Here is a 20,913-nt window from a genome sequence, read left to right on the forward strand (position 1 = left end):
TTTGTGGAGGTCTCTCTGTGGGAACAGGCATCACTCCCACCCCAGTCCTTATCCTTATCCCAATCACAACACCCATTCCCATCCCCATCCCCTCTTCCATGCAATCCTCCCAGTCCAGCCAGCCGGGAAAGGCAGTATCCCCAGCACGCACCACAGGTAGCTCCTCCAAACAATCCCCACACGCCTGGTGGCACATCCCCATCTCCATCGCCATCCCCGTTGCCGTCCCCGTCCTGCCGTCCTGTGCACAGCAGTCTGCAAGCGGGCGGGCTGCGATGGGTGTCTTTGTTCTCTGCCTTTCTCCATCTCACTCCTTCCCACGCTGACCTGGCGGGTCACTGTGCAAAAGTTCAGCCCGGCTTGAACTCACATGAATTCCTGCAGCTGCTCAGCCCTGGGCTCACGTCACCAGGAGGGACGGGAGAGATGCCGACTTACAGGAAGGTTGCTCACAGTGTTGCTTTATTGTTGAAAATGGCAAACAGAAGGGAGACTCCAATGAGAGGGGAATAGGGCATATGTGAATTATGCCGTCACCGCTTCAGGGATAAATTTAGGTTTTCCAGAGGAACGGTTATTCTGATTCAGTGGAGGTCGGGAGACGTCCAACAGGGATTTCCTACTGGCCCCTGGCTGAGAGCAGTAGCACGTCTCACCCAGACAAGCACTGGCAGCATTCCTGGCTGGAGCAGGCAACCCATCCACCTTGGTCTCCGCTCAAACCTGGTCGTGGCAGTGAGTTATCTATTGCACACCCCCGGGCCCAGCCCTGCTAGAGAAACAGTTCTGCCTGCTAAACCCCCCCCACGCTGGGGTCACTTATTCCAGCTCTTCCCAAGCACAAGCTTTGCTGGACCAGAAACTCCGTCCCCCCCCGCTCCGGAGAGGGGCTGTGTGGCTCCTGGCCTTGGCATATGGCAGTGAGGGACCAGCCCGGCTCCTGCAGCCTGCCTGGACCTGCTCCACAGCCAGGTTGGTTGTATCTCAACCCTCACCACCCCGAGGGGACTGGTGATACTGGGGCAACACAGTTGACTGCCTGAGCCCCAGCCTCATCCTTCCCCAGGGCCAGGGACACCCCCTCATCCCTGTCAGCGAGTTTGCAAAAGCTTCTGCCCTTGATGGCGCTGCTTCCTGAGCAGAGACAAATTTCTAAGCAGGGTGAGTCAGAAACATGGAAAATTGGTTGCAGCCGTCCACCCCCAGTGAGGACCATCTGCATCGGGAGCTCGGCCATGTTGCCCGGGCTCCATTCCCATCCTCTCTCCTCTGGCTTTCCCTGCCGGCACAGGGCAGCCCTGGGCAAACTGCTGGCAGCCCAAGCGAGGGGAGAAGATGTCGGTACCTGGCCTGCAATGTCCCCTATGGGCTCTGGAGGATGGGGTGAAGGTTGCAGCCACCCTGGGGTTCCTCTGACCTGGGGAGGATCGCAGGCACTGCTAGCCCAGAGCAGGGAAGCCCATTTTCACGCTTGAAAACCAACATAAAAGGCCCGCGACACTCTCGATCCAAGCGGCCTCCTTATTTTCCTGGCAGGGCTGGATGAAGGTTATGCAAGTCTTCACTACCCTTTATTCTTCCTGCCATCCCGGGGCTCCTTGGGGAGTGCTGAGGTTACTGTGCGGAAGGTCACACATGCCAGAAGGCAGGAAACCGGAGGGCTTGGGTTAACGTGGGAGGCTTGGCAGCCGAAGAAATCTGACCCTTATTTTTACAGTCATCTCTCAATTTAAACAACATGCGTTTTGAATTAGGGGCTTTCACTGGCTGGGCTTGCAGCTCATCGGCACAGGGAGCTCCAGGTCCCCAGGGATGAGGTTGCCCTTTGGCACACTCAGTTTGCTCCCAAGCCCATGTGGGAAGGGCCAGACCACCGAAACCGGGGCTGGGCTCTACTTTCCCAACGAAACAATGGTGGCTTCCCTTTTACTAGCAACCTTTGGCTAGTGACAGAGACAGTGGCTTTGAAAGAGTCTTTTGTGGGCAGGGAGGTGACAGGGGATTTCTCCAGACTTTTTCTGAACATCCTTTCATTGCCTTCACCATTGCTGGAAGAAGATGCCCAGAGCCACTGGAAGGAGACAGCCGCTGCAGCAAGCACGGGCAGAGCCCACAGCGAGTGCATCCGCGGTCCTGTTAGTCACTCCTGGTCACCCATCCCCTTCTCTGCAATGGGGATGGAGGTGGCTTTGGCACTCCTTGGCACTTATCAGTTGGCATCTGCCGGTGGCCGTGGCCCCTCCATTCTGCTGGCACAGCTCCTCGCAGACTGGATCTCCTGGTGCAGCACAAACGGCTTTTTTGGCTGCGCTGTGTGATAAACCTGAGTCACTTCTGCTGCCCAGGACGGTTTTTAGCCACCCCAGGACATACAGGAAGGGTGGTTGCGCTGGCCCTCGGGGACTTGCACTCCTGTCCAACACCTTGCTGGGTGAGTGCTGGGTAAGTGCTTTTTGGCCTCCTGAGCTCTCCCGCATGCTGCGTTCATATCTCGCTTTGCTCAGGAGGTTGTTTCCCACCGTCCCCTTCTCCCCTGGTGCTGGGCAGGTCCCCATCCCATCAGGACACTCCTGCAGCAAGGGACAGAGTGACCCGCTTGGAGCCAGGCTGACAGCACAGGGCTGGCCCCAGGGCTGGGACGATGCTGCTGCCAGGTTCGGCTGTTCTGCACCCACAGTCAGCAGCAGCCACGTCCGTCGAGGCCTCCGCTGGGTCCCTGCCTGTCCCTGCATCCCCATGGGGCCATGGCTGCTTTTCCACCCAGGAAGGGACCTGCTGGTTTCCAACACCCGTAGGAGAGGGCTGCAGAGCTTTAGATGGGGGAATGCCAGGGGAGACACTCCTCCTCCAGCCAACGCAGGGGAAGAGCATGCAGGCTTTTGGGCACAGTCCTGAAAACCCCGGCTGGGGATCAAACCTCTCCCCAGAGCCTTCCTGCTCGGTTCACAACTAAGACGATGTGGTGCTCAGGCTCTCCATCTGGCTCCGGTGGCCGAAGTACAGGGAAAGGCACAGCTGTACCTCAGGGGACCAGGTGAGGTAGCGGTGACATTTCTCAGCCCACCCAGCCAGCTGCATCCAAACTGCGTACTCAGCTACGTAACTGGGTGGCCAGGAATACCGGCTTCGGGATGCATCTGGGAAGTCAGGATATTTCCTACTGCTGCAGAAGGTCACATCGAGAAGGTAAGGGGAAGGGACGGCACAGGCTCTGCAGGGTGGGGGCCAAAAAGAAGTGACGAAAGCAAGGCTTTCTCTGTCGTGAACATTTTCCAATAGGGTATATAAATATATCTTAATCTTTAGCCAAGATTTTTATGGATTTTCATGCTCGGATTCTGTTTTTTTCCAGATTTTCACACCCCACCCCACAGGACATGTAGGCACTAGGAGATGAAAAAAACCCCAGTGCTTTCTGTTTACCGCAGTGAAAACCTGAAAAGAAACAGATGAAAATGCCCCAAAGCACTAAAAGCTCCAGCACCCCCTTTCCCAGCCAACTGGCTGGCAAAATGGCAGCAGGGGCTGGGAGCCCGGAGGGCTGCAGGAGGGCTCCAGATCCCCAGGGGAGCCAGGGGGCTGGGAGGTGGGAGCTGGCCCCGTTTCCAGCCCTGGCATTTTCCCTTGCTGTGACAGTGACCTCGGCTGCTTCTCAGTTTCCTTAGCTGTAAACTGAGCATTTCACTGCCTGCAGGGTGGATCTGAGCTGTAGGGCTTGGTTTCCCAATTGGGAGCTGCCCAGCACCCACAGGTACCTCCCCTGGGGCATCCTGCACCCAGAACCCACCACCCAGCACCCAGCACCCACAGGTACTGTGCCTACCATGCCTGGGGCATCCCGCAACCGGCACCCACCATGCAGGGCATAGCACCCATAGGTGCCACGCATGGGGCATCCTGCACCCAGCGTTGACTTATGTCCTCTTGCACAGCCCGGAGAAGGAGCACATGGGCATGAAGTGGTTCTACTCAGGCAGGGCTGGGACAGAGCAACCTCTGTTTAGTTTGAATTTCTTAGAAAAACAAATGTTGTGAGGTTTTTACCTGGTGTAGACAGACATTTCGATTTGCAGGACTTTGCTCGGCAGACGGTAACAAAGCTGAAGCGGGTCCAAGTCTGCATCTGAGCTTTGAGCTTGGATGCTTGCGTCGGACCTCCTCACCCACCCGGCACTGAGCATGTGCCCTTGGAGCTGCCTGGGTTTGACATCTGCTGATCCTCCCACTGCAAGGAAAGTCAGATACCTAGAGAAAAAAATACTGATGCCAAGAACCCGCCTATGTGGCTCAGGGATGCCTGAAAATTGCTTCCCCATTGCAAAGTGCAGAGGAAAGGTAAATCCTGAGCACAGTCCAAGAAAATGCCCACGCCACAGAAGAAGGAATCTAAAATGGGATGATGCTTGTCAAACAAAGTGGCTGAGGATGCCATGATCGTCATGGCTGGTGGTGACCCCCTGAGACCATGGAGCATCACGACTCCTCCATTTCAACCGAAACCTAGGGTTTGTTTTGGGAAGTGCCGCTTTACAAGGGTGGCTTTGGGGTTCGCTTCTGCTAACTGACCACTTCCAAAATCATCGAAATCAATGCCCTCAGCCAGGCAATATCTTCTTTGCGAGGGCAAGGTCAGGGTGCAGAGGGAAGCAGTAGGGGGGTCCCAGCCTTGTACAGCACCTGCACCCCTGGGCAAGGACAGAGCTGGGGACAGCCCTGGGTGAGTTGCCAGCCTCCAGGCGACTTTCCATGTGTTACATATTTGGGAGGATTTTTGTTTAACGCTGCAAGAATGAATGGCAGGTGGCACAGACAGGCAAGGCTTATTGGCGTACCTTGCTGGAGATCTCCGCTCTCATCAGGATTTTCTCTGGACCAACAAGAGAAAGCCCACTGGCAGTTTCTGGTGCACATTCCTCCACCCAGTGCGTGGCTCCCTGGGGACACCCATCATCAGCCTCACCTGGGACTCTGCAGAAAATGTGAATATCATCAGGAACGCAGTCTTGCAGCAGGGCCAGCCCGATGCCTTCCTGGGACTCAAGGATGCCTCAAGCATGCCTCAAGCACGCCTCAAGCACTGTTGGGCTAAGGGCAAGGGTTTGCTTATGACTTTTGCCAGCCCGTGCGGCACGGCCAGCACCAGGCTCAGCCCTCCCAGCGGTTTCTTCCTCTGTTAGTGTCCTGGGAAGTCCCCAGGCACATCTAGGGGCAGCACACGGGTGCTCACAGCCACTGGTGACACACGGGCAGCCTCGCGGGGCTGGGAGCCGCTAGCACTTGACTTGCTGCTTTCCAGGCGATGCTGAGTCTCGCTGAGATGCTGACAGCTGCTCCCCATGCTTTATGGGGAAGATCGTCACTGCAGCTTCAGGGATTTGGTGAAACCCGTCTGTGCAGCCAGTGGGGCCGTGCCAGCGCCTCACAGGAAGCCCAGGTGATGCTTGTTCGCACAACCTCTAAGCGACCACATGCTGTAAATGTTTGCAACCCCGGCTTGGGGTTCATTGGGATGATTTGGGGGGACATCAGTGAGAGGGACCCTGTCGTCCCAGCTTCTGCCTGAGGACAGTTTCTTCCTCTCTCCCAAATCTTTCTAATACCCTGAGCTGGTGCAAGGGATGAAGCTGTGCTTGGCTCTGCAGCTCCTTTACCCTTGGACTTCAGTATGTGGTGAAAAAATAGCTGTCAAAAAGGGGAGAGGTGACCTTTGTCATTTGAATAACTGTTTGCTTTGTCAGCGCAAGCACAGTGTGTTTGAGGATTTTGTGGAAGGTTCCAGTGGCTCTGAGCCAGGACCAGGCAATTTTCACTCTCTCCGCTGGCAGCCACGAACCACACCGGGAATGTGGCCTTCTAATCCCTGCTCAGGGAGACATTCGGGAGAGGAGATGCCTTCCAGGGAGTGCTAGTGCAGACTCTCACCTTCCCTATGTGTCTCCATGTCAGAAACGCTCCCCTCGTTGGTTGCCTGACCATGGGATGGGAAGGAAGAGGCTGCAGGGATGGGATGGGATGGGATGGGATGGGGGAGGCTGCAGGTATGGCATGGGAAAGGGGAGGCTGCAGGGGTGGGAATGGACTCAGGAATGCCACAAGGTGTTTGGGATTTAACGGCAAATCCTCACACCATGCTGGTCCTTTGAACACACAAAAGCAAAAGCTGAAAAAGTGGCCCCCTGCCTTCAGGGGCTCGGGCAAGGTGCTCAGTCTCTTCTGCCATAGGGGGACAAACGGGGCTCCCAGGGGAGCTGAGAGCCCAGCTGGGGGCCCAGAGAGTGGGGAACGGGGCAGCCGGTTGAGCCAGGACCCCCAGCTGCAGTGGGGACGCAGGGCCAGCGCTGCTGCCCGTGGCTGAGTCCTGCACACCGGGCAGGACCGGAGCACTGCCCGCAGGTAACCGAGTCTGCATCTGCCACCACGACCTTTCTGCCTGGCTTGGCAAACCCAACCCAGAGAATGAAATTAGAAGCAATTAAAAATTAAGCTTGGCTCAGGCTCAGATCAAACTTTCTACCAATTTTAGCTGCTTGTTGCTTTGGAGACGGCATGCACTGGAGTTCAACCGGTGATGCAACACAGAGAGGGGGTTTCTGCCAGCGCCGGGCTCTTCAGGCCAGGAATAGACACGAGGGCAGCTGGTGGCCAGAGCGGGACGAGCCTGGGTTGGAACCAAAGTACACACTAAGAGCAGAAAGAAATGGGCAGGTCCTGCAATACTTGACATCTCATTTGAAAATTTGCAGCTTTGTTTTCTGCTTCTTGATTAATTCTTGCTCAATTAGTTCTTTTCCAGAGGAAAAAGGGAGCTTTGGGGGCCAAGGAGAGAAACAAGACCCAGATTAAATCTTCCAGCAAAGACCCCCAAGACCCACCAGCTACGGAGGGACGCCTGGGGTCCCCGCAGAGCCGCTGTGACGAAACGCAGGGGCAGGCTGGGGGCTGGTGCGGCAGGATGGGTTCACTGGCCAGGGTGTCACCCCAGCAGCACCCAGAAAGCTTCCATGGCATTTTTGGCCCACCTCAGACGCTGACTCATGGGCAGCACAGCTCGACGCAGAGCAAACAGGCCTGAGGTGAGGAGCAAGGACAGCAGCGGGCAGTGATGCTGAGCCATGGCATCACTCGCACTTTGCCTCCCCTGGGAGGGCAATCCCGCGGTGACAGGTCCCTCGGCAGCACCCATGGGTGCCGGCTGGCAGCAACCCCACAGCAAGCCTATCACCGCCTTTGCCATGCCATGGCAAAGAAGAAAACCTCCCCCCTAAAGGCATTTCCCAGCTGCGGTGTGTTTTCACCCCGGAATGGGACCAGACGATACCACAGAGGCTCTGCCACCGTCCTGCAAACTGGCCCTGAGTGACCTCAGGGCAATCCGGTCCCCTCTGGCAAATGCGGAGAGACCCTGTCCTGCTGCTACGCCATGGTCCCGACCCCCACCGGGTGGGCATGTGAGCCAGTGAGCCACCAGGCCATCTGTCACCCAAGGGATACCATGGCCAAAAAGAAATTAAGCCCCCAGTCACCCACTGCCGGCAGGGCTTTGATGCAGAAAAGTGGGAAATTTCAGGCTCTGCAAAGCCCACAAACAGTTTCGCTGTCCTCTCTGATTTCACATGGAAGGGAATTGGGGAAGGCAAGATGCCACGGTGATGGGCAGTTGTCTAAAAGCCAGGGACAGCTAGCAGGCTTGGGGCAGACAGCCTAGCTGGGATGCAGCCCTTCACCTTTGGGTGCCTGTGGTGGAGATGGGTGTGAGCAGCCATCATGCTCGGTGGGTGTCTGAGCCATGATTCCTTGGGCCAAATGTCTGCGTGGGACTGAGCTGAGCAGCATCCTTGCCTGCGGCATCTGCACAGACTGGGTCACCCTGGCGTGCAGCGAGTGCCTTGGGTCTCAGACACAGCTCCAGCATTCCAGACGGCTGCTGGGGAGGAGAATGCCACCCCTCATTTACATTACCCTGACAATATCCCCCATAACTGACCAAACGAATCATGCAGGGCTGGGAGAGCTCCCTAATTAACACAGTTATTATTAGCGACGTCAGGACAGGTTTGCAAAAGCCAAGTTCAGAGTCGCCGTGCCCGACGGCGGAGCGGTGAGCGCGATGATGAGACCATCCCAGACGACCTGGATGTCCTCTCATCACTCAGGAGTCTTGACTGCATCTGGACCGTGGGAGCAGGGACATCCCTGGGTACCGGATGGGTTGGATGGGCTGGACAGGCACTGGTGCTGGCATGGGTGCCTTTGCACAGGGATGAGCAGGGCCGTGTTGTCCCCAGTCTTCCCCCACGAGCCAAGAAGCCACCCTTGGCTCACACCCAGGCAAATCCCAAGGGATTTGGGACCTTCATTATTCAGGCCAAGACTCCTGGTGATCCCAACATCTGGATGTTCAGGGACAGAAAGGAAAGAGGGTCCTGCTGAGCAGAGGAAAGCGTGCCGGCTGTCCTGTGACACTGCCTCTTCCTCAGCCCCCAGATCGCTCCGGCTCCTGCCCGCGAGCCAGCGGCTCCGCGGCCTCTTTGCTGTATGTAGGGCATCCCCGGGGCGCCCGCAGCAGCTTGTGCATTGCCAGAGCTCCTGCTGCTTCTGCTCCTCATTGAGCGCTTGGAGAGGCGCCTAATTCATCCTTTCAGAGTGGAGATAAGATGGATTAAGGCCTGCTGAACGCTTGCCAAAAGAATTGCCATTAGGCCCTAGAGAGATTAATCTCCTCCAGACTAAAAGCAGACAGGCTGCGCCGTAGCTAGTCCTGTCTGTCAAGGGATAAACACCCAGTGCAGGATTTCAGGGAAACCTTTGGAAGCTACAATATGCATACCAAAGTGTACATGGTGTCCAGAGTACCCAAGGCTGGGTGCCGAGCCCCACGCTCCCCCCAGCACCCAGGGGTGACGTAGCTGAACATGATGCAAAGGACCTTGTTGGCCACTGGAGTTTCAGACACCTCTGTGCCTTGATTCTCCCTTTCCATGAGCTCATCTCCAAGGCTCCTCCACCCTGGCAGTGTTATCTCCTGCAGATTAGCTCTCCGAAGCTGTCCTTGCCCGCGTGTTTCTCAGCTGACTCACGTTTGTTATTTCCTGCCCCTATCTCTGATTTCCTTCGCTGTCCTCACGCTACCCCTCCCCAAGGTCCAGCTCCTCTCCAGGTATCCCTGACCCCACCGCTGCCTGGGGACCGGCTCATTTCCCAGCCTCCAGGCTGATTTCGGAGGATGGTGATGTCACTTCCCATGGAGTCAGAGCATCAGGAGGGACAGAGCTCCCTCTCCCCACCAGTGGTGATGAAGAACCCCAAATTCACCCCAGGTTCTGCCCAGCACCCTGCCCGCAGACACCTCCATGGCCACGTGCAGGGCTGGGATCGGTGCTGTGCCCAGCATCACCGCCACGGCTCAGGGAAGGCAGCGCCCGTCCGGTGACTCACCCTTGCCCAGGAAGAGGTGGTGAGACTGGCTTGGGGTTTTGGACCTCTTCGAAAAGCCAGGCCAAGCAAGCCAGTGTTTGCATTTTAGTCAAATCTTGGTGGTGAGCAGCAGGGTGTGTACCCGGTGCCAGTCACCACAAGGAAAGCAGCTCCACCGGCTTCGCACCACAGCCTCCACCTCTTGGGATCTGGCAGAGAGGGAACGGTCCCCATCAATCACATCCCACTGGAAACCTGCAGCTGTCCAGCTGTCCCATGAAGGGGATTTTTGAGTTCATTTTTCTGCTGGACCCTGCAAAAAGGCAGGGCACTGGCAGCATGCCAGGGCAGCCCATGAGGGATGCTCGCAGCGCAGGGTCTGGGGCTCATCGCACATCTGCCCTGGAAGACGCTGATATCCCCGATGCCATTTCCTCTGGGCTTTTGTGGCCAGGAAGGGTCTCACCAGCATTCCTCTCCCACCAGCCCCATGTGGGTAACTTGGGCTGTATTAACGAACAGCCACTAAAACCTCCAACCCCCAGCCCTGAGCCCTTCCCTCCAGTGCCTTGGGGCACTCCTCACCCTCAACTTCTTTCCTGCAGGCAACGAACCCTCCATCTTCACTGCTGTCTCCCCCCAGCCCTCCTGCAGCCATCCTCTCCCCTTCCTTGCCTGTCCCCTGCCCTTGCATCCCACCAAGCCGGCAGCTGCCTCTGGCAAGGCAAGCAGATGGAGGCTGGGCACTGGTCTCCCCAGTCCACCGGCATGACGCAAGCCAGACTCCGTCGGCGGTGACACACTGTCCCGGCCAAGCAAACACAGCTCGGAGCCTCGTGTTGCATTGCGACAGTCTGCACGGCCCCGGCACTCACAGCCAAGGACAGCCCATGCCCACGTCTGGCAGCAGACAGAGCTCCAGCGGTGGCAGCTCGTCTGGTGCAAGAGCCATCCTGGCATCCCCCCAGGGCTGCTTTCTGGCGAGGCTGGGGCCAACCGCAGAGATGGACGAGGGAGGGCTGAGCTCTCTCAGTTCTCCCAACGCAGCCTGGGATGCAAGGGACCTGCATCCCAAATTGTCCCGATCTCTACCAGTGTGGCAGGAGCCCCATGCCAAGCCCAGCTGGGGTCCTGCTGTGTCTCTGCATCCTTGCCCAGGTCTGCACCCACTCTGCCCTGTGGCAGAGCAGGGCTGTTGGGGACAGGGGGGGCATTAGCTGATCCCCCGGGGGCATTTTGGTGCTGCCCCTGCACTCCCTGGGGACACGTCAGGCACGTGAGAAGGGGCTGAGGCTGAAAATGAAGCCGGGGGGTCCATGTGGCACCAGGCACCGGGACACTCTCAGCTCGTGGGATGAGCTGAGGCACCAGCGCAGTTTGGAGCAGGAGCTGAGGGCACCAGCTGCCCCGGGAGCGATGACACAGGGACTGGCACGGCCAGAGCCACCGCCGCCGAGCCAAGCCAGAGACGGCAGCAGCATGGCTGGGGTGTGATGTTGGGCCGTGGGAGGAGGCAGTGAGCAGTGATGGGCAGATGTAGGTGAGAGTTAAGTCACGCTGTGGAAGCTGAACCTTCCCCACGCTCCCTTGATGTAATATTTGTGGGAGCAGCATGTTCCAGCAGCACCATAAACACAGGGAAGGAATAAACTCGCCTTTATCTGCCTGTGGGGCCTTGGGACCATCTAAATTAGGAAAGGAAGACAAAAACCCGACAACCCCAAAGTGTTTGTTTTCTAGCTGAGCTGAAAACAGAGCAGAATCTGGGAGGGGGAGGTTCAGCCCAGACAGGGGCAGGTGGGAGCCAGGACATCTCGCCTGGCCCTCGTGCCACCCTGCACCCACTGGAGACCCTCTCCGTGCCCTAGAGCCAGCCTCTGCCTGGGGACACACACCCAGGGCAGTGTCCCTGCTCACCATGGGTGATGGCGGCTCTGGCATCACCCTCTTCCCAAGGGTGGCAAAGGATGCTTAATTGGGCTGAAGGGCTCCAGCGTGGAAATGATGGGGTTACCTGTATGCCAACATCCTGCCCGTACCCCTGCCCCACCTTTTTGTACAACCTGCCTAGAGCTGCGTCTCCTCTCCTGCGCCCTTCGCAGCCGCTTGCCATCCCGGTCCTCAGCAAGGGCCTACGTGCCATTGCTTCAGGAGTCACACTTGTATTACAATCCTGGCTGTAAGTCACTGGTCTGGCTCTTACTTGGCTCAGTGCTGTCCCTTGCACAGGCACAAGCAGGTCCCCAACCCTCTGAATCTCAGCCCAGCACCTAGCATCTCCTGGGCATGGACTTATCATCAGCTCACTCCAAATGAACTATTCTGGGTCATTTTCCGCACAGAAGACACTTGTGTTGCAGAAACTGAGGTTCTCACCCAGGGATGATTATGAAAAGAAGTTTTCATTCAGATTTACCCAAACCCCCAGCCAGCTATCACCCCTCTTCTCGTGCCTTCTGTCCCCAAACTGGGAAGTTTTATGGTACCATCACCAACCCATCACCACCCATCACTAACCCATCACCAACCACCACCATTCACCAGCTCACCACTAACCCATGGCCACCCATTGCCATCCAATGCCTCCCATACTCACTGGGGACCAGACCAAGCTCCCTGCAGTGATGGCAAACTGTGGCCGGATCCTGCGCAGTGCTGTGCGGGTGGCTATGGGGACAGTGCCTGTCAGTACGGGTGAAGCGCTGGTGGCAGTGTGCTGTGGGGGAGCCCTGCCAGCCCCTGGGGCATTTTGGGCTCCCAGATCACAGCTCATGTTATGAAAATCATAAATTATTAATTGCAGCTGGGAAGTGAAAGGCTGTGTGCTGCTGCCTGCGCAGACCCACCATTCATCTCCAGGCTCTGCCCACTTAAAGCAGGTCTCACATTTATATTTCATGAACGTGTCCCTCAGCAGCACAGTTTTACAGCGAAAAGAAGAAATAATTCACGCTCGGCGCACAGAGCCCACACGGATGGCACGTGACCCCAAGCATCCTTCTCCATCCCAGCCAAACTCCCTGTGCTGCTGCACAAGAAAACCCTGCCCAGCTGCTGGATCCTGCCTTCTCATAAAATTTAGGACAATCCTTTAGGGCTTGTCCTAAACTTTGGAGGCAGGTGTGCCAACAGGCAGGTTGGCACAAGCCAGCTGTGTCGAGGCGGATGCTGGGAGCCTGGCATGCAGAAAGCCAACCTCCATGGAGGTTGTCTCAGCCTGGAACGCTCGTCTGGTCCTGACCTCCAGCTGCTGGCCCATCAGAGCAAATCCACATCATGCCTCATTAAAAATGTGGGGCTCAGCCCAGGCACCCACCCCAGACATGATGCAGTGGAGGTGGGGGACACCCACACTGTACCCAATGGTCAGGGGACACCCCAGGAAGACCTGTCCTAAAGAAACACCTCCCCGGCTCAGTGGTTTGGGCACCTGCAAGGTCCTGGGCTGACCTGGCACCTTTCCCTCCCTGTCGTGAGGTGGTTTGTGGTCATGGGGTGATGCTCTGGGTACGCATGTAGGACAAGTTGGGTTTGTGCCCTGTGCAGCTGCAAGCAGAGCGTTCCCCCCTTCAGCACCCAGGGATCGGCTGTCTCCCGTGGGCGGTTGTCAGCTCAGGTTCAGATTTCATATCGCCTGCTTCAAGGAGACTGCTTGTTTGTTCTTGCCTGAACCCTTTAATTAACCTGAATTAAAACGTCATTCAAACTGACAGTGCCTGGCTCCCTCCACGCTCCCTTGCAGCAAGGACGTTCGTTATGATTACTGCCTTTGCAAGGAAATTACAGCAAAATTCCTGTGCTGCCAAAGTCTGGGGATGCTCTGACAGCAGGACCCGTGGCCCCTGGTTGGGGCTGGGATAACGGTGAAGAGCCCGTTCCCATGCAGCTCCCTGGAAACAGGGGCAGATGCAAAAGCCCCTTGAGCCTCTGTGAGCACGGGGCTGTGCTGGGGGGGTTTAGTCCTCATCCAGCCTAGCGATGATGGGGACAAACTCCTGTCTGTGATGCAGCGCAGGGGAGCGGCTGCTGTTCACGGAATTTGGGTGGCACCCACCAAAAAACTCCTTCCCCAGAGAAGATGCAGCCCTGGGATGGGTTGCCAGAGCCGTGGGCTCTCTGTCCTTGCCTAAGGTTTCCAAACCTGGTTGCACAATGCTGTAGCCATCCTGATGTGGTGCTGGGGCTGGTCCTGCTCTGATGGGCAGGGATGTCCCGCGGCCATTGAGCTCATGGGGCTGTGACAAACCCTTCCTTCTCCCACCACTTGCTGTCTCCTGCCCAAGATGCAGCTTTTCTTAGAGGTGAGTGGAAATGCACAGAAATCCTTACCATACAAAGGGAGACGATGAGCATGGCAGGGTCAAGGACCATTGCTTTGAGCTTTTTGCCCCTATTCATGACCAAATAGTGGAGGGTCCTGCATCATGCAAAGGTCATGCAGCTCCGTCCTCCTCCGAGCAAGAGCCCCTGCAACACCCTCCAGCCCAGGAGCAGCGTTAGGGGGGTGTTAATGTGAGTCCCCATGCCCCATGTCAGGGGTTTCCCTTGGAGGCAAAAGGAGTGAAAGGCAAAGCACAACCCAAATCTGGCCCCATCTGCCCAGGTTTTGTCCCAGCTCTGCTCAGCCTGCAGCCGGGTGCTCCTCATCCCAGTGTCCGTGCAGCACATCGTTGTGGCTGCAGACATGCAGATGGATGAAATGCTGCTGTTGAAGCTTTCAAGTGGCTGAAATGCCAGAGAAAGGCGAGCTAGAGCCAGCTTTTAAAACTAATTTATACCTTGACTTTTTTGCTGGCTTTAGCACAAGCTGTGATCCTTGTCAGTGAGCCTGAGTGTGTCTGGATATATTCAGTCATATTTGCATGGGGAGAAAACCCACTTTTCAATGTACTTCTGTAGCCCTTTTCCAATGCCTTGGGTATCCAATACAGTTTCTGTGCTGTGTGTTCTCACTCATTCAACAAATAATCAATTTAACTGCCATATGCACTGCTCATCGAGAAAGAAACAGCTTCTTGTTAAAGGTGTGAAAGTAAGTCATGTGTAAAATTAGCTTAGCCCTTTGCTGTGTCAGATGGGAATTGCTTTCAAAGCAATACAACCTGCCTGAATTCCCAAGAGTTCGGTCATTTTCCACACCAGCTACTTCTCTGAAGAAGAGGAAAATATTTTCCCCAAATATGGGAGGAGAGCGCTGGGGACTTGCTAACAGCTGGGTCGTGGAGGGGAGAGCGGTCAACAGGATGAGATCCTGAGCCATTTGCCTGAGCTTTGAAATACTCAGCCAGCTTGGGAGGAAACATCCCAATGTCCAGGGGAAATGAGGGCGGCTGTCCCCAAACGGTGCCCGCGGGTGCCACGCGGCGGGTGGCCCAGGGCTGCGGGTCACCCTGGCCAGCCCCACACCTGGGCTGCCAGTCCTGCACACTGCAGCTTGTGTTTCTTTTTGCTTTGAAGAAAAACGAACTTCTGGGGTGGGATTTGCCACCACTCCAGGGATTTGGACATTAATTTCTAATGGGGATTAAGAATTCAAATCCCTTAAGCAGCTTTTGCAGCCCCATCCTTCGCCCCCCTCGCTGCAGAGACCCCCGGGCGGCCCCGCTCCAGTGCGGACAGTGTTTTCGAAACCCCCATGCTAGCAGGGCCCTGGGCATGGTGGCATCATCAGCACATTGCCCGGGACCCGCTTGCCCTGGGGGTGATGGAGGCATGGCTCTGCCCACCCCCACGGGAAAAGGCCAAAAGCAGCCTGGCCAGAGAGTCTCGCTGGCCGGCTCCATCCCCACTGCAAGCATGGAGCATTTGCTGGGGCTGTGGCCAGAGCAGCTGGAAGGGCTTTTACCAACCAAGACCAACACGGGCTTTGGTAAAAGCCCCGATACCCTCTTAAACATCTTGGGTTCAGCTGTGCCCCTGGAGTCACCCTTCCCTAAACCGCAGGGCTCAGCCTCTGCCCCGCTCCAGTGTAGGACGCCCTTCAGAAATGGGAGTTTAAGGCTGTTCCCCTCAGCATCAGGCACTCCCCCCAGGGCTGAGGAGCAAGTCCAATGCCTCCACTACAAGAAGCTCCTATAAATAGGCTGACACCATTTCCTTGCTTAATTACCAGGGACTTTTAGGCTATCTCCCACTATATTTTGGGTTCTGCATGATTTCCTTCCAACTTCACCCTGGGTGCACATCTGTCATGGTTTAATATGAGCGGAGCTTGCTGCAAGGCAAGGGACAGCTTCAAGAGCCCAGCTTCAAGAGCAATAAACCCAAGAAGAAAGGTTGGCTTCCCGGTTTGAATGGAGGGAAAGACTTTGGGTGTGTTGTTTCCACCCAAAGCCTGCTGGCAGGATGCAGGATGCTTTGCAGCTGCCTTGAAAGCCATGGCAGGTAGCAGAAATCTGGCAGGAGCTAGCTGGCAAGGCTTCTTGTCTGGCAGGACCCTCGGCCCCGGGGCTTGGCCTCAGCAGGGGGCTAGGGGCGAGCGTGACCCCCAGGCAAGGGGAGATGGGACCCTGGGGCATCCCTCACCCCTTGTCCTGGGACAGGGCTCCGAACTATGGATACATGTGGACCTCCTCCAGGATCCTTCCCCCCAGGTCCTGTCCCCAGCCAGGAGATTTGGGGGAAAAAGATGTGAATTTGGGAGGGGTCCATCTTGGCTGTGCCCTGGTAATGTGGCAGGTCAAGCGCGGGGTGGGGGGTGCGGTGCCCGTCTGTCCCCTGGTGTGACAAATCTCCTTGTGCCATCGGCATCGCCCCATCAGCTCCCTCACTGAGGGCAGAGAGGAGGATGGCCCCAGCTTGTGCAAACCCAGCCTGCCCTCACCCTGCCAGGGTGTCCTGGGACACGGGGGGCTCCTGTCCCCAAGGGCTCTGGGACATGGGGAGAGGCAGGGGCAGCCCCAAGCCCGCTGCCGGCTGCACTGTGGCCTCTCCACCGAGTCACGGCGGGAGGGTGAGCAAGCGCCCAGAAACCTTGTTAGCAGCCCAACCCCATTAGTAACCATCTCCATGGTGATGGAGCTCAGAAAGCCATATTGCAGAGCAGCTCCTGAGCTGAGCAGCCCCCGCAGCCGGGCTCGAGCACGGTGGGGCCATGAGGCCAAAGGCTGCGCTCCTTGGGACGCAGCATGTTTGCTCCCCCAGGCCCAGCAGAGCTCCCCATCATGCTGCGGGCAGCCACAGGGGTTGGGGAAACCCAGGGATGTCTTCAGGCCACAGCTCTTCTGCCTCTCTGCCATCACTAATCCCGCTGCCCACTCCCAGGGTGGCGGCTGCTTTGCTGTCCTCTCTTCCTCCTCCCATTCTCAGTCTCAGCGGAGATCCCCCTTTAGCCCAGAGTTTGATGCTGGTCCCTGAAAAATCCTACAAGATCGCAGCAGCTTTGTCCTGCTCACGCATCCTTGCATCATCCCAGACCAGCAGCTCCTATTACTCCCGGTTGTCCCCACATCTCAGGGCATCTCATCGCTCCCCACAGCATGAAGGAGATTCCCTTGAACCACCCACGGCCACCCATGAAGCAAAGCCTGGCTTGGGGAGAGAGAGGAAAATGGGCTGCACGCCGCGCCATCGGGCTGCTTTTTGCTGTATCTGCATCCCCCATCACCACTGACAGCCCGTTTGCAAGCTCTGCCGTGCCTCTCCTGCAGAAACTCCATGGGATTTTGTAACCGTAGCAGCAACTAAATGATTTGACAGGTCTTTCGCATGATGTGGGGTGGCCAGTGACCGAGCAAGATGATGGTGGGCTGATGCGGAGCGGAGCCCAGCAAGTGGAGAGCGAGCGTGCACCCACCGGGGCAGGGGGATTTTCTGTGCCAGTGGCCACAGTGAAGCGTGCCAGACTTCACATTAACACAGTGATAAATGTCTGCAGGCACCTCAAACCAGGCAAAACCCCTCCTCTGCTCATTGGGAAGAAAAGGCAGCAGCTTACTTGGATTTCCTCTGAAAAATGCAGCTCCAGACAAGCACCCATTTGAAAAGCACACATTTACCAAAGGCATTTATCAAGTGTTTAGGGCCCAAGACAGCACAGTTAAAGCCACGCATGGGCACCAGCACTTTGGAGAACAGCTATTACTCACTTATTTCACATCAAGCACGTGTGTAAACGCACTGTGAGATTGGGACCAGCTGCGACACGCTTGGAACTGACCCAGAGCTGCGTGCCGGAGGAGATGATCAGCAGAGATAAGAGGCAACTGCACCAGCCGTTTGCTGGCACAACATCCCATGGCAATGCTGGGAATGGAAATCCCTTGGGAGCCAAAGCCTGGGCTCACCAATGAGTTAGCAGCCAAAAAAGGCCAGTCACATTGGGTTCTTGTATCTAAAAAATGTTCCAGATGTTCATGGCTCTGCTTTGTGCTGTGCTGTGCCAACCAAGCCCCTCCAAACACAGGGAATGCATGAAAAGAAGAAATGCAAGCAAGTTCAGCTCTTTGTGGTTTGCACAGACTCCTACCCCTGTTTCTGAGCAAGGAAAGCAGCAAATCTGGGCAGCTTTGTCAATGCTGCCCAGAGAAATTCTCAGCTTCCTTGGAGGCAGTGAAAATCTGCAGCAAAACTGTGCACAGCTGGGGTGGTAGCAACGGGCTGTGCTCAGAGGCATCCTTGAGATTCCCGATACCCTCCAGGGAGCATCCCCACCTCCCACCCCAGCTCCCAGGGCAGAGTCAGCATCATTTACCCTCCCTCACACTGCTATTTGCTGGTGAATCGCTCCTGGTTCATTAGGTGACACTTCCATGAGTCCTGGACCAAGAACTGGAGTTTCTGCAGCATTTCCCCACTGCTGTGGAGGATTCACATCAGAAAGCTCAGGCTGGGGCCAGTTCCTTTGGTCTTGAGAGAGACCCTTCCCTCGGGGGTGTCAGGAAGGGGGGCTCACACTGGGGCAGGGCTGGGGACCCCTCTTCCCACCTGCGATGGGACGAGCAGCTCAGACCGGGACACCAGGGATGCACTGGATGTGGAAAATGCACCCAGTACTTGGCAATATGTTAATGGAAAGCCCAAGGTGGACGATGTTAAAATGAAGCGTGAGCTCCCAAGAAACAGCCCCAACTGCCCAGGAGCCGCATCTGCCCGAGCAGGATCCCAGGGTTTGGGGACTGCATGGGGGGACATGCAGTGCTCCCCACACAGTGCAGCCATGTCTGGCCTGGGGGAGAGCGGGACGTTGCCGAGGTTTTGCAAATGCAAGGCACCGGAGTAACGTTGGATGTACAGACCTGGCAAACCAAAGGCAAGTACCACTATCAACACCCAGTACCAGCACCCCATACCCAATACCAGGACCAACACCAAATGTCCATCCCCAGTACCAGGACCAAGACTTAGGATTAATAGCCAGTGCCATTCCCAATACCAATCCTCAGTACCAGTACCCTATGCTGACCCCCAGCATTGAAGCACTGATGCCAAACACCATCCCTAGCACAAACACCCCGTACCAGTATCAGTGCATGAGGCACCGGTGTCCCAGCTGTCAGTCCACCAAAAAAGTTTAGGATTTGACCCATTCCCACACAGACTTTCCCAGCTCCTCATCCCTGGTGAAGGAAAAGGAATAACTAAAATCCATAATGAAGGGAAAGGGGCTGGGGGTGGGCAGAAGCCCCCTGATAGCCTGGGGCTGGGCTGGATTGAGGCATCCTCCCGCATGTGGCACTGTTAGCAAAGAACCACAAGAACCGCTACTCCCTGAACGTGCCGAGCATCTCGAGGCCGGCCACGTCGTCCCACGCCTGCACCAGCCGCCTGGCCAGGGTCTCCGGAGGAGACGAGCTCATGCAATAACCCTTCTTTCAGGCACTTGTGCCGTTGCCTTCAGAGCTTTATGAATATTGTAGCAAGGCCATTCCTTTCATCTCTGCTTCCTTCCAGGGAGCCCCAAACCTTCTGCACATTTGTTTCCACCTCACTATTCCTCTTAATTATTTAAACTCGCCTTCCCGAAAGCGGAGCCCTTCCATTATCACTCCTTCCTCTGTGGCGCATGTGGAATTTGGGGACTTGCAAATCCACTTGATTTCTTTGCATTCGTGCGGAGTTGCAGGTTTCCGTGGGCTCCCCTCCCCGCTTCCTTCTAGCCTGACCCCAGGTGATGTTTGCAGAGGCCTTGGCCATGAAAACCTCAGAGCCAAAGCAGAGCAGTGGTGCTTTTTACTGGGATCCTGGATGCCGTGGTCTTTCCCAACATGACTTTGATTATTAACATCACTTTTCTTGCTGCCGGTCCTCCCCCAAAGCCACATGCAGGGCCAGCTGTCCCTGCGCTGCAGTTGTACCAATGCGGTCCACAAGTATCACGTAAGACACCAGAAAAATCCCTTGCTGCTCCATTGCCAGCACTCATCAAAGCTAAAAATACCTGCAAGGGCTCCCTGAGGAGTAGATCCCATCCCTGGCCCTCAAATGAGACATCCCCAATTAATTGCCTTTTAACTAGAAGGTAGGAATGCTGAGCCCAGCTCCCCAAATTTTTGGAGTTAAAGCCTGGAGGGTCAAAATGCTATTGGAGAAACACAGTTTTCAATAACATAGATACATAATAATACCTTCTCCGTCTACTTCTGAAAGGTGGAAGCTGTGTTTGAGCACAGCCATGCAAGTCCTTCCACCGGCACATCTCCCTGAGGACACCCCTGTGCTGCCGGTATCCGGCCACAGCTGAAAAGGGAGGGTTCTGGGGGATGCTGGCGGGACATGGGAGCTGTGTGAGGGGTGACTCAGCCGGGTTTGACGCATTTTGACCTTCTCCCGTCATGCCTGAACCTGCCGGCTGCTTGACAGCCGGGGCTTTGCAGCCAGTTTCCGACGGCTGCATCAGCCCTGCCCTTGCACTGTGCCGTGGCCAGGCATGAGCAGTGTGGCCGGGCCGTTTGCTAGAGCAAGACACCTCCCCATCCTCCTGCTGTTTATGGGTTATTCTTTGGTTATCTTGTAGCCCGCTAACGGTCTCTTGATTTGGCTTGTCCTCTCTGAGGCCACTGTGGGAGGGTTGGGATCTTCTCGCCCCACTGGGGAGGACAAGGGGGGTGAGAAGGTGCAGTGTGTGCCCCGTGGACTAGCCACCTCCACCAGCAGCGTGTTATTCCTGATACTATTATTTGTTCGTGCATTTACTGGCACACAGCTGCAGGCTAGAAATGGGGTGAGGGCTCTGAGGGGACACCAGCGTGGAGGGGCTGCCAGAGCCCTCAGCCTCCGACACCAACAGTGGTGTCACCGGAGCAGGGACACCCCACTCTGAGCAGCTCCCAGCTTCATAACCCCCCAAAATACTCCAACAGGGGCACATGCGATGCTTCTGGGGCTGTGGCAGGAATATCCACCAGTCCTGGGGTGGACACCAGTAAGTGCCACTGCAGCATCACTGATCTGCCACCCAGTGACACCAGCCCAGGAGGTCTGTCCCTTCCCAGCCCCCCCCCAGCTTGTTTCATGGCTGGTCCCCAGCAGCAGGAACCCCCCCCCCCCACGTTGCGGCTG

At 56.5% G+C, this 20,913-nt stretch overlaps 2 long non-coding RNA genes across 2 annotated transcripts; one reads left to right on the forward strand and one right to left on the reverse strand.

The window, feature by feature from the left end:
• Positions 1-3,697: 3,697 nt before the first annotated feature.
• LOC138686496 (uncharacterized) lies at positions 3,698-20,085 on the reverse strand. Its single transcript, XR_011325876.1, has 3 exons — positions 19,980-20,085; positions 4,833-4,968; positions 3,698-4,225 (listed from the first exon to the last, which is right to left on the reverse strand). It is a non-coding gene; the product is annotated as an uncharacterized lncRNA (long non-coding RNA).
• On the forward strand, positions 6,040-11,080 carry LOC138686495 (uncharacterized). Its single transcript, XR_011325875.1, has 3 exons — positions 6,040-6,393; positions 6,524-6,705; positions 6,794-11,080. It is a non-coding gene; the product is annotated as an uncharacterized lncRNA (long non-coding RNA).
• Positions 20,086-20,913: the final 828 nt, after the last annotated feature.

Source organism: Haliaeetus albicilla, chromosome 8, assembly GCF_947461875.1.
Source record: "Haliaeetus albicilla chromosome 8, bHalAlb1.1, whole genome shotgun sequence".
Taxonomy (NCBI): Eukaryota; Metazoa; Chordata; class Aves; order Accipitriformes; family Accipitridae; genus Haliaeetus; species Haliaeetus albicilla.